Raw genomic sequence first — 9,231 nt, forward strand, 5'->3', positions numbered from 1 at the left:
GATGGAGGGACTCACCATCAACTGAGTAGCACTCGCTAGGCAAGGGTCATGGGTTCCAAAACTGTGTGAATTGAGAGAGACTTGAGACAGGTATTAGTACCTGGTGGTGTGGGCCCCTTTGTGAGGGCCTGAAGCACCAATTGCACCTCTGTCTCTCTCTACTGTGGAATGTCAGAGCTAATTTTGGGTCTATTAAGAGTCTTGCTACAGGTACTGGGCTGCATTCACGTTGGCCTTATGGTGCACCAGCACTAAGGCCCCCACTACTATGAGCTGAAATCACTAAGAGCTGAAATCACTGAGCACTGTGTCAAGTAGTGGGGAGCCGGAAGATCTAGCGTGCAGTGGTGCTGTTCGTGAGACGGCAAGCTGTGCAGAGCGGAGCCGTTCGTGAGACAGCGAGCTGTGCAGAGCAGAGCCGGTCGTGGTGGAGCGGAGCCGTTCGTGAGACAGCGGCGTGTTCGTGAGACGGCGAGCTGTGCAGAGCAGAGCCGGTCGTGGTGGAGCAGAGCCGTTCGTGAGACAGCGTAGCAGAGCAGAGCCCTGTGGGGCAGTCAGCTTCAGGACACGTAAGGTGCCCCTTACCCCTTTCCCCCACACACAGGCACATTTTAGCCAGACTGGGGAGTAACACTATGCAGATGAACTTTTGAACTCTGGGGCTGGACTTTTTGGACTTTGGGTGATTTGTGGATTGCTGGACTCAAGAGACGTTTGGGTGCTGGGACTCAAGAACCCGAGGGAAAGGGGCATGCCCCAATTTGCTTGGGGTGGTTTTTTTGCTCATGGGTTGTGTTATGAATCCTGTTGGTGGTGTTTCCCCAACATAATGCCACATTGTTTCTCTCTGTTATTAAAAGGCTTTTTGCTACACTCAGACTATGTGCTTGCGAGAGGGGAAGTATTGCCTCTTGGAGGCGCCCAGCGGGGGTGGTATATATTTGTCCCAGGTCACTGGGTGGGGGCTCGAGCCGGTTTGCATTTTGTTATTGGAATGGATCCCCTAGATATTGAACCCGGCCCTTGTTGCTGCCAACTCTGATGGGCAGAAGGGTTACATTTTTGGGGGCTCGTCCGGGATCCCTGGGTCAGTACCCCTCGCAAGCACCTGTTGAGTGATCCACTACATTGGAAAACAATTTATATATTTTTTTGTTTGTGCTTATATTTTGAGGAAATTACTGTTTGTATAATGGCTAATTTGTCAGGTTTGTTGGGCCCTGGCTCAGCAGCTTCTAGCTCAGAGGCTGCAGCCTCGGCTGATGATTGGAGAAAAGCTCTGGAGCAAACATTGGAAAAGATTGTGCTGTCCCATGCTGCGTCAAACTCTTGTCGTAAGTTAAGATTATTTGCTGGGGAGGAGGAGTTTGAACCCTGGTTAGAGCATACCACTGAAATGCTGCAAGAGTGGGCCGTACCAGATGCAGAAAAGCGAAGATGCCTCATAGAGAGCCTTGGCGGCCCAGCATTAGATGTGATTCGCACCCTGAAGCTCACTGACCCTGGGGTCAGTGTGAAGGACTGCCTAGAGGCCCTTGAACACAACTTTGGGAGCGTAGAGGACCCTGAAGACAGCTACTGTAAGTTCCTTAATTCCCGACAACAAAAGGGCGAGAAGGCTTCAGCCTACATACAGAGACTGGAGAGACTGCTTCAGAGAGCTGTCATGAGGGGAGCAGTGACTGCTGAGCAGATGGATCAGACCAGACTGGCTCAAATTGTAAGAGGAACTCAGTATCAGAACCCGATTCTACTTCATCTCCAGCTAAGAGAACGACGGGAACATCCCCCAAGTTACTCCCAGCTGATGAAAGAGGTCAGAGAGGAGGAAGAAAGGCAGGCTGCCAGTGAGTTTTGGGAAGCCCAAACATCGGATCCAGCCAGCACAACACCACTGCAAGCGGCCAGTGTACTGATGGTGAGCACCAGAGAGGAACTTGCCCAACAAATGCAGGTCCTGACGGAACGGATAGCTGAGCTGCAAAGTACCATTGACCAAGTTAAGACTTCCAGGAATAAGAAGCCTCAACCGGTGGCAATTGAGAAGCCCGCACTTAGAGCCACCATCCCACCCAGGCGAAGGGGGAAAGGTCAATTCTTCTGCTACCAATGTGGTCAGGATGGACACAGTGCTGCCAAGTGCCGTAATGAAGAAAACCCCTCCTTGGTGTATGGAAAGCTGAGGATCAGTTGGGAGAGATCCGGTAGCTGCCAGAGGGTCTGGGGACGGGGACCCCCCAGGTCTGCAGGATTTGAAGATTCCCCCAGAAAAGACTGTCCAGCTGGGATCCCCGCAGGACTGATAGGGCCTCGAGCAGAGGTCACGGTGAGGATTGAAGGGGTGGAGTGTAAAGCAGTGCTTGACACTGGATCTCAAGTGACTATTATATTTCAGTCATTCTACCAGCAGATGCTTAGGCACCTGCCTATACAGCCACTGACTGGCCTTGGCCTGTGTGGCCTCAGCATGGATGAATACCCCTACCAAGGGTATGTCATAGTGCACCTGGAATTCCCAGAGGAGGTTGCTGGGGTAAGAGAAGAGGTAGACACAGCTGCCTTAATATGCCCTGACCCTAAAGGGACCTCTGATATGTCTGTGCTGATAGGGACCAACTCCAGTCTCTTCAAGGTACTCGCGGATTACTGCAGAAGGCGGGCTGGGGACCAGTACCTGAATACCCTGATGATCCATACGCTTTGTGCTGAAGCCTATAGGAAAATTGAGAGCTCTAAAAGGGAGACATCTGAGCTACCGCTTGGGGCACTGAAGTACGCGGGCACGACCCCCTTAGTAGTGCCTGCAAGGACGGAGCAAGAAGTGCTTGTCATGAGTACCTGTCTGAAAGGCAGTAAAGGGACGTTAGCAATGATAGAGCAGCCGATGGGAGGAGAGCTCCCTGAAGGAGTGCTGGTCCCCAGTGGAGTCATAACCCTACCTGCTGAAGCCCAGGAAAGGGTGACTATACTGATTGCTAATGAAACGAGTCGTGATGTTGTTGTGAAGCAAGGACAAAAGATAGCAGACCTCTTTGAGCCTGAGTCGATTGTAAAACCCCAGTGTGAAACTCAAGTTCCCACAATAGACCCAGCAAAGTTTGACTTTGGAGATTCACCAGTGTCCGAGGACTGGAAAGATCGCCTGAGGAAGAAACTTTGTGAAAGATCCAAGGTGTTCTCACTGCATGAGTGGGATGTGGGATGTGCAAAAGGAGTAGAGCACAATATCAGACTCCATGACTCTCGACCTTTCAGGGAGAGATCTAGGAAGATTGCTCTCTCTGAGATGGAAGATGTGCGACATCATCTTCAGGAGCTGGCTGCGAATGGCATCATTACAGAGTCCCGCAGCCCATACGCCTCACCCATTGTGGTAGTCCGTAAAAAGAATGGGAAAATTCGGATGTGTATTGACTACCGCACCCTAAACAGCCGTACTGTGGTCGACCAGTACACTATGCCTCGAGTGCAAGATGCCTTAGACTGTTTGCTGGGAAGCCAGTGGTTCTCTGTGTTGGATCTTCGAAGTGGATACTACCAGATCCCTCTGGGAGAAGAAGATAAGGAGAAGACAGCCTTCATCTGCCCATTAGGGTTTTATCAGTTCGAACGCATGCCCCAAGGGATTTCTGGAGCACCTGCCACCTTTCAACGTCTCATGGAGAAAGTTGTGGGAGACATGAATTTACTGCAAGTGTTAGTTTATTTGGATGACCTGATTGTGTTTGGAAGAACCTTAGAGGAGCATGAAGAAAGACTTCTTAAAGTGCTTGATAGGTTGGAGGATTATGGTCTGAAGCTTTCAATTGACAAATGCCAGTTCTGCAGAACCTCAGTGAAGTATGTGGGTCACATCGTGTCCCAAGAGGGTGTGAGTACTGATCCTGATAAAATAGAAGCACTCACTACATGGCCATGTCCCAGTAACTACAGAGAACTCAAGACCTTTCTCGGATTTAGTGGCTACTACCGCAGATTTGTGAAAAACTATGCTACGATTGTAAAGCCTCTGAACGATCTCACCAGGGGACATCAGTCCAGCAAGAACAAATCTAAGTCCAAGAATAAGGGGAGGTCTCCAAAGCCCCCTGTGCAGAGACACTATGGCCCATTTGAACCATTTGGGCCACGGTGGGATGAGAGATGTGAAAGGGCTTTTCGAGAAATCATTACTTGCCTAACTCATGCTCCAGTCCTAGTTTTTGCTGACCCAAGCAAACCCTTTATCCTGCATACTGATGCCAGTTTGGAGGGTCTGGGAGCAGTCCTGTACCAGGAAGTGGAAGGCAAACGTAAACCTGTAGCCTTTGCCAGCCGAGGATTGTCTGATAGTGAAACTCGCTATCCCACCCACAAGCTGGAATTTTTGGCCCTGAAATGGGCCATCACTGAGAAATTTCGAGACTACTTGTATGGTGCTCAGTTCCAGGTGTGGACAGACAACAATCCACTGACTTATGTGTTAACAAGTGCTAAGCTGGATGCTACAGGGCAGAGATGGGTAGCCGCCTTGGCTAGCTATGAGTTCAGCATTCAGTACCGATCAGGGAGAAGCAATGTAGATGCAGATGCATTGTCCAGGCGTCCACAGGCTCCAGAAGTTGCGGTGATACCCACAGATGGAGTGAGAGCTATTTGCAGTGTGAGTCGCCGAGAGCCAGAGGCCCGTGAGAGCCTTCAGGGATGTGTTGCAGAAGCTTTGGGCCTGCCCCCTGAATGCATGCCTTCTGCTTCAGTGAACTATATTGCATTGGACCAATCTCCTTTGCCCATGCTCAATGCGGCGGACTGGCAAGAAGCCCAGCGGCAAGATATTGACATTCGTGATACACTACTTGCCAAAAGGGAGGGGCGAAGCCCAGCTGCGGTTGTCCCACCTAACCCGGAGGGTAAACTACTATTGAGAGAATGGACCAAACTAAAACTGATTCAGGGAGTGCTACACCGAATGACCACTGACCCTTTACAAAAACAACGAGCACAACTAGTGCTGCCAAAAAAGTACAGAGCCCTGGCCATGAGGGCTCTGCATGATGACTTTGGGCATTTAGGGATGGAGAGGACCCTGGAACTTATTCGTAGTAGGTTCTATTGGCCCCGAATGGCTGAAGATGTTCGCAGGAAATGTGAGACTTGCGCTCGATGTGTTCAAAGGAAAACTCTGCCCACGAGGGCTGCATATCTCAAGAACATCACCAGCAACAAACCTTTGGAATTGGTATGCATTGATTTCTTGTCTGTAGAGGTAGACAAGAGGAATGTTGGGAACATTCTAGTAGTGACTGACCATTTTACGCGGTATGCACAGGCATATCCCACACGTGATCAGAGGGCCACCACCGTCGCTCGAGTATTGTGGGACAAATATTTCTCAGTCTATGGATTCCCGGCTCGGATACACTCTGATCAGGGGCGGGATTTTGAGAGTCACCTTCTGAAGGAGGTGCTGAAGATAGCAGGAATTAAAAAGTCTAGGACAACGCCTTATCACCCCCAAGGTGATCCTCAGCCAGAGAGGTTCAACCGAACCCTATTAGATATGTTGGGAACTTTGCGACCAGAGCAGAAGGCAACCTGGAGCCAGCATGTCGCATTTCTGGTGCATGCCTACAATGCCACAAAGAACGATGCTACGGGAGTCACCCCATATCTCTTGATGTTTGGGCGAGAACCAAGATTACCCATAGACTTGTGCTTTGGTGTATCAGAGGATGGAGATAGCTATGAAACTCACCAGCAATATGTATCCCGACTAAGAGAAAAGCTGCAGGATGCTTATCGCTTAGCTACCGCTGCGGCTCGGAAGAACGCAGACCGCAACAAACATCGATATGATGCTAGAGTGCGTTCGCAGGAGCTCCAGCCGGGGGACAGAGTCCTGCTGCGAAATTTGGGTATTGCTGGCAAACACAAGATAGCTGACAGATGGAAGGCAATACCTTACCTGGTGATGGAAAAGCTGGGAGATCTGCCGGTCTACAAGATCAAACCTGAAGACGGCCCAGGGCAAATAAAGACGGTGCATAGAAACCTTTTGCTCCCTGTGGGGGAATTGGTAAGCATCCCTTATGAGACGGGCCACGACAGGGCAGCCGGGCAGAACAGAGGTGCTAGACCCAAGCCGCCATCCAAAACAGACAGCGGGCCCCCTGCAGCTAACTTACCCCTATTCTGCACATCTGAGAGTGAGTCTGAGGAGGAAGACACAACCCTGGTGTATCCTGGGATGGAGACAAGATTTCAGTCTCGATCAGCTGAACCAAACGAGAGTTTTCCCTCTTCCGCCCTAAACCCCATGGCGGAATTATTTAGGCCCCTTTCTGACACCCCGGTGCCGCTGATGAGACCCCCCTGTGATGACACACACAGGTTATTGGACAGTGGAGACACACAGGTAGAGGATGCCCTGGGCACCTTGAACCCTCCAGCGTTAGAACTAGGAGTGCAGGGGCCTACGCCAGTAGCCGAGGGACCCTCCAGGGAAGCCTCTCCATCCGTCACTCAAGAGGATGTTCCCCCTACCTCGGCAACAGAGAGTCTCAATAGACGAGACAGGGTGATAAGACCAGTGAAACGGTTAACTTATGATGCACCTGGGGTGACTAGTGAGGAGCCAATACATTTAGCACACAGGCTTGTGGAAGCTAAAGTGGGCTTCCTGAGGCCCTTTGGAGGAAACCAATGAGTTGGTATAAAGGGCGTGTGATTTGTCGGGACGACAAATTCTCGGCTGGGGGGAGGATGTAAGCAGTGTCAGGATGAGCTCCACCCTGACATCTGGTGGTGAGGTGTGGCAAGTTGTCGAAAAAAAACTTCAGGGGCCGATCTCATTTGCATAGGCACACCCACCCCGCCTAGACTGAGGCCATAGCTGCCCAAATGGTCACTTCAGCTGTTGTGGGATCCCCAGTGTCTGTTATTGGGGCGGGAAGAGTAAATTGTTATTACCCTGATTATGGGAACTGTGCTTGGAACTGTACTTGGCCTTTTGTTATGATGGAGGGACTCACCATCAACTGAGTAGCACTCGCTAGGCAAGGGTCATGGGTTCCAAAACTGTGTGAATTGAGAGAGACTTGAGACAGGTATTAGTACCTGGTGGTGTGGGCCCCTTTGTGAGGGCCTGAAGCACCAATTGCACCTCTGTCTCTCTCTACTGTGGAATGTCAGAGCTAATTTTGGGTCTATTAAGAGTCTTGCTACAGGTACTGGGCTGCATTCACGTTGGCCTTATGGTGCACCAGCACTAAGGCCCCCACTACTATGAGCTGAAATCACTAAGAGCTGAAATCACTGAGCACTGTGTCAAGTAGTGGGGAGCCGGAAGATCTAGCGTGCAGTGGTGCTGTTCGTGAGACGGCAAGCTGTGCAGAGCGGAGCCGTTCGTGAGACAGCGAGCTGTGCAGAGCAGAGCCGGTCGTGGTGGAGCGGAGCCGTTCGTGAGACAGCGGCGTGTTCGTGAGACGGCGAGCTGTGCAGAGCAGAGCCGGTCGTGGTGGAGCAGAGCCGTTCGTGAGACAGCGTAGCAGAGCAGAGCCCTGTGGGGCAGTCAGCTTCAGGACACGTAAGGTGCCCCTTACCCCTTTCCCCCACACACAGGCACATTTTAGCCAGACTGGGGAGTAACACTATGCAGATGAACTTTTGAACTCTGGGGCTGGACTTTTTGGACTTTGGGTGATTTGTGGATTGCTGGACTCAAGAGACGTTTGGGTGCTGGGACTCAAGAACCCGAGGGAAAGGGGCATGCCCCAATTTGCTTGGGGTGGTTTTTTTGCTCATGGGTTGTGTTATGAATCCTGTTGGTGGTGTTTCCCCAACATAATGCCACATTGTTTCTCTCTGTTATTAAAAGGCTTTTTGCTACACTCAGACTATGTGCTTGCGAGAGGGGAAGTATTGCCTCTTGGAGGCGCCCAGCGGGGGTGGTATATATTTGTCCCAGGTCACTGGGTGGGGGCTCGAGCCGGTTTGCATTTTGTTATTGGAATGGATCCCCTAGATATTGAACCCGGCCCTTGTTGCTGCCAACTCTGATGGGCAGAAGGGTTACAATAACATGGATGCCACCCAAATACAATAAACAATGATAATACAAACACAAACTTTAGGATTTTGCCCCTTACAAGAGGCGCGACCAGCAGGGCGGCTGGTGGAGAGGCATGGCAAGTGGCCAGCAGAGACGCTGGTGGAGAGGGCCAGAGAAAAGCCCTGTAGAGGCGTGGCAATCGGCCGTTGGGGCGATGAGCGAGTGCCCGAGCAGTGCAGTGTGTTAGTGCCTCCTTACCCCCCACCCCTGTCTTCCACACAGGGTGGGAGGTGAACTCTGCGGATGAACCTCTGAACTCTGTGACTGCACTGACCAAGGAGAGCAACTGTGAGTGGGGGTACAGAGAAGGGACGGGCATGCTAAAGGGACTTTTGGGTTGCTGGACTTAAGACCCTGAGGGGAAAAGGACACTGCCCAACGTACTTCGGGGTGGGTCTTTTGCTCATGGTTTGTGTTTATGAACCATAGCTGTGGTGTTTTCCCAAATTAATGCTGAGTTAATTCCCTCCTTTTATTAAAAGTTTTTGCTACACTCAGACTCTGTGCTTGCGAGTGGGCAAGTATTGCGTCTCAGAGGCACCCAGGGGGTGATGTGTAATTGTCCCAGGTTACTGGGTGGGGGCTTGAGCCACTTCGGTGTTGTATTGTTGAAAAGGAACCCCTAGATACTGAACCCGGCCCTTGTTGCTGCTGGCTTCACCTGGCAGAAGGGTTACATGAGTAAGGACTGCAATGCAACTTGCAGACTCAGGCTCCAGGACAGAGGGGATTGCCCGCCTAAGATCAGAGGGGTGCATTTCCCTTTGATTATCTGCTCTCAAGTTTTAGGGCCAGGAGCTCTCCCAGGCTTCCTCCTACCCCGCATTTAAACCCGGCTTGTTTGCCATTTTTGTCTCCTGGAATAGGAGCCCTTCTGGTATAAACATTTTCATCCAACACCTTGTGCTTCTACAGCTTGGGTTGTGTCTTTCTGCCCATCCCTTTCAGCTCTTGTGTGGCAAGAGCTTCTACCAAGCACATGAAATGAAACACGGGACTGGGTGCTAGTCTTTGCTTGTTTAATCACTTCCTTTGCATCTGAACATCTTCAGTGGATGTTGCAAAACTCCTCTTCCTCCCCCCCTCCACCTCCCAGTGTTTAAAGGTGGTGATCACAAAGGTGGGGGATTTCACTATTTACA

Source organism: Chelonia mydas, chromosome 14, assembly GCF_015237465.2.
Source record: "Chelonia mydas isolate rCheMyd1 chromosome 14, rCheMyd1.pri.v2, whole genome shotgun sequence".
In the NCBI taxonomy this organism is placed as follows: domain Eukaryota; kingdom Metazoa; phylum Chordata; order Testudines; family Cheloniidae; genus Chelonia; species Chelonia mydas.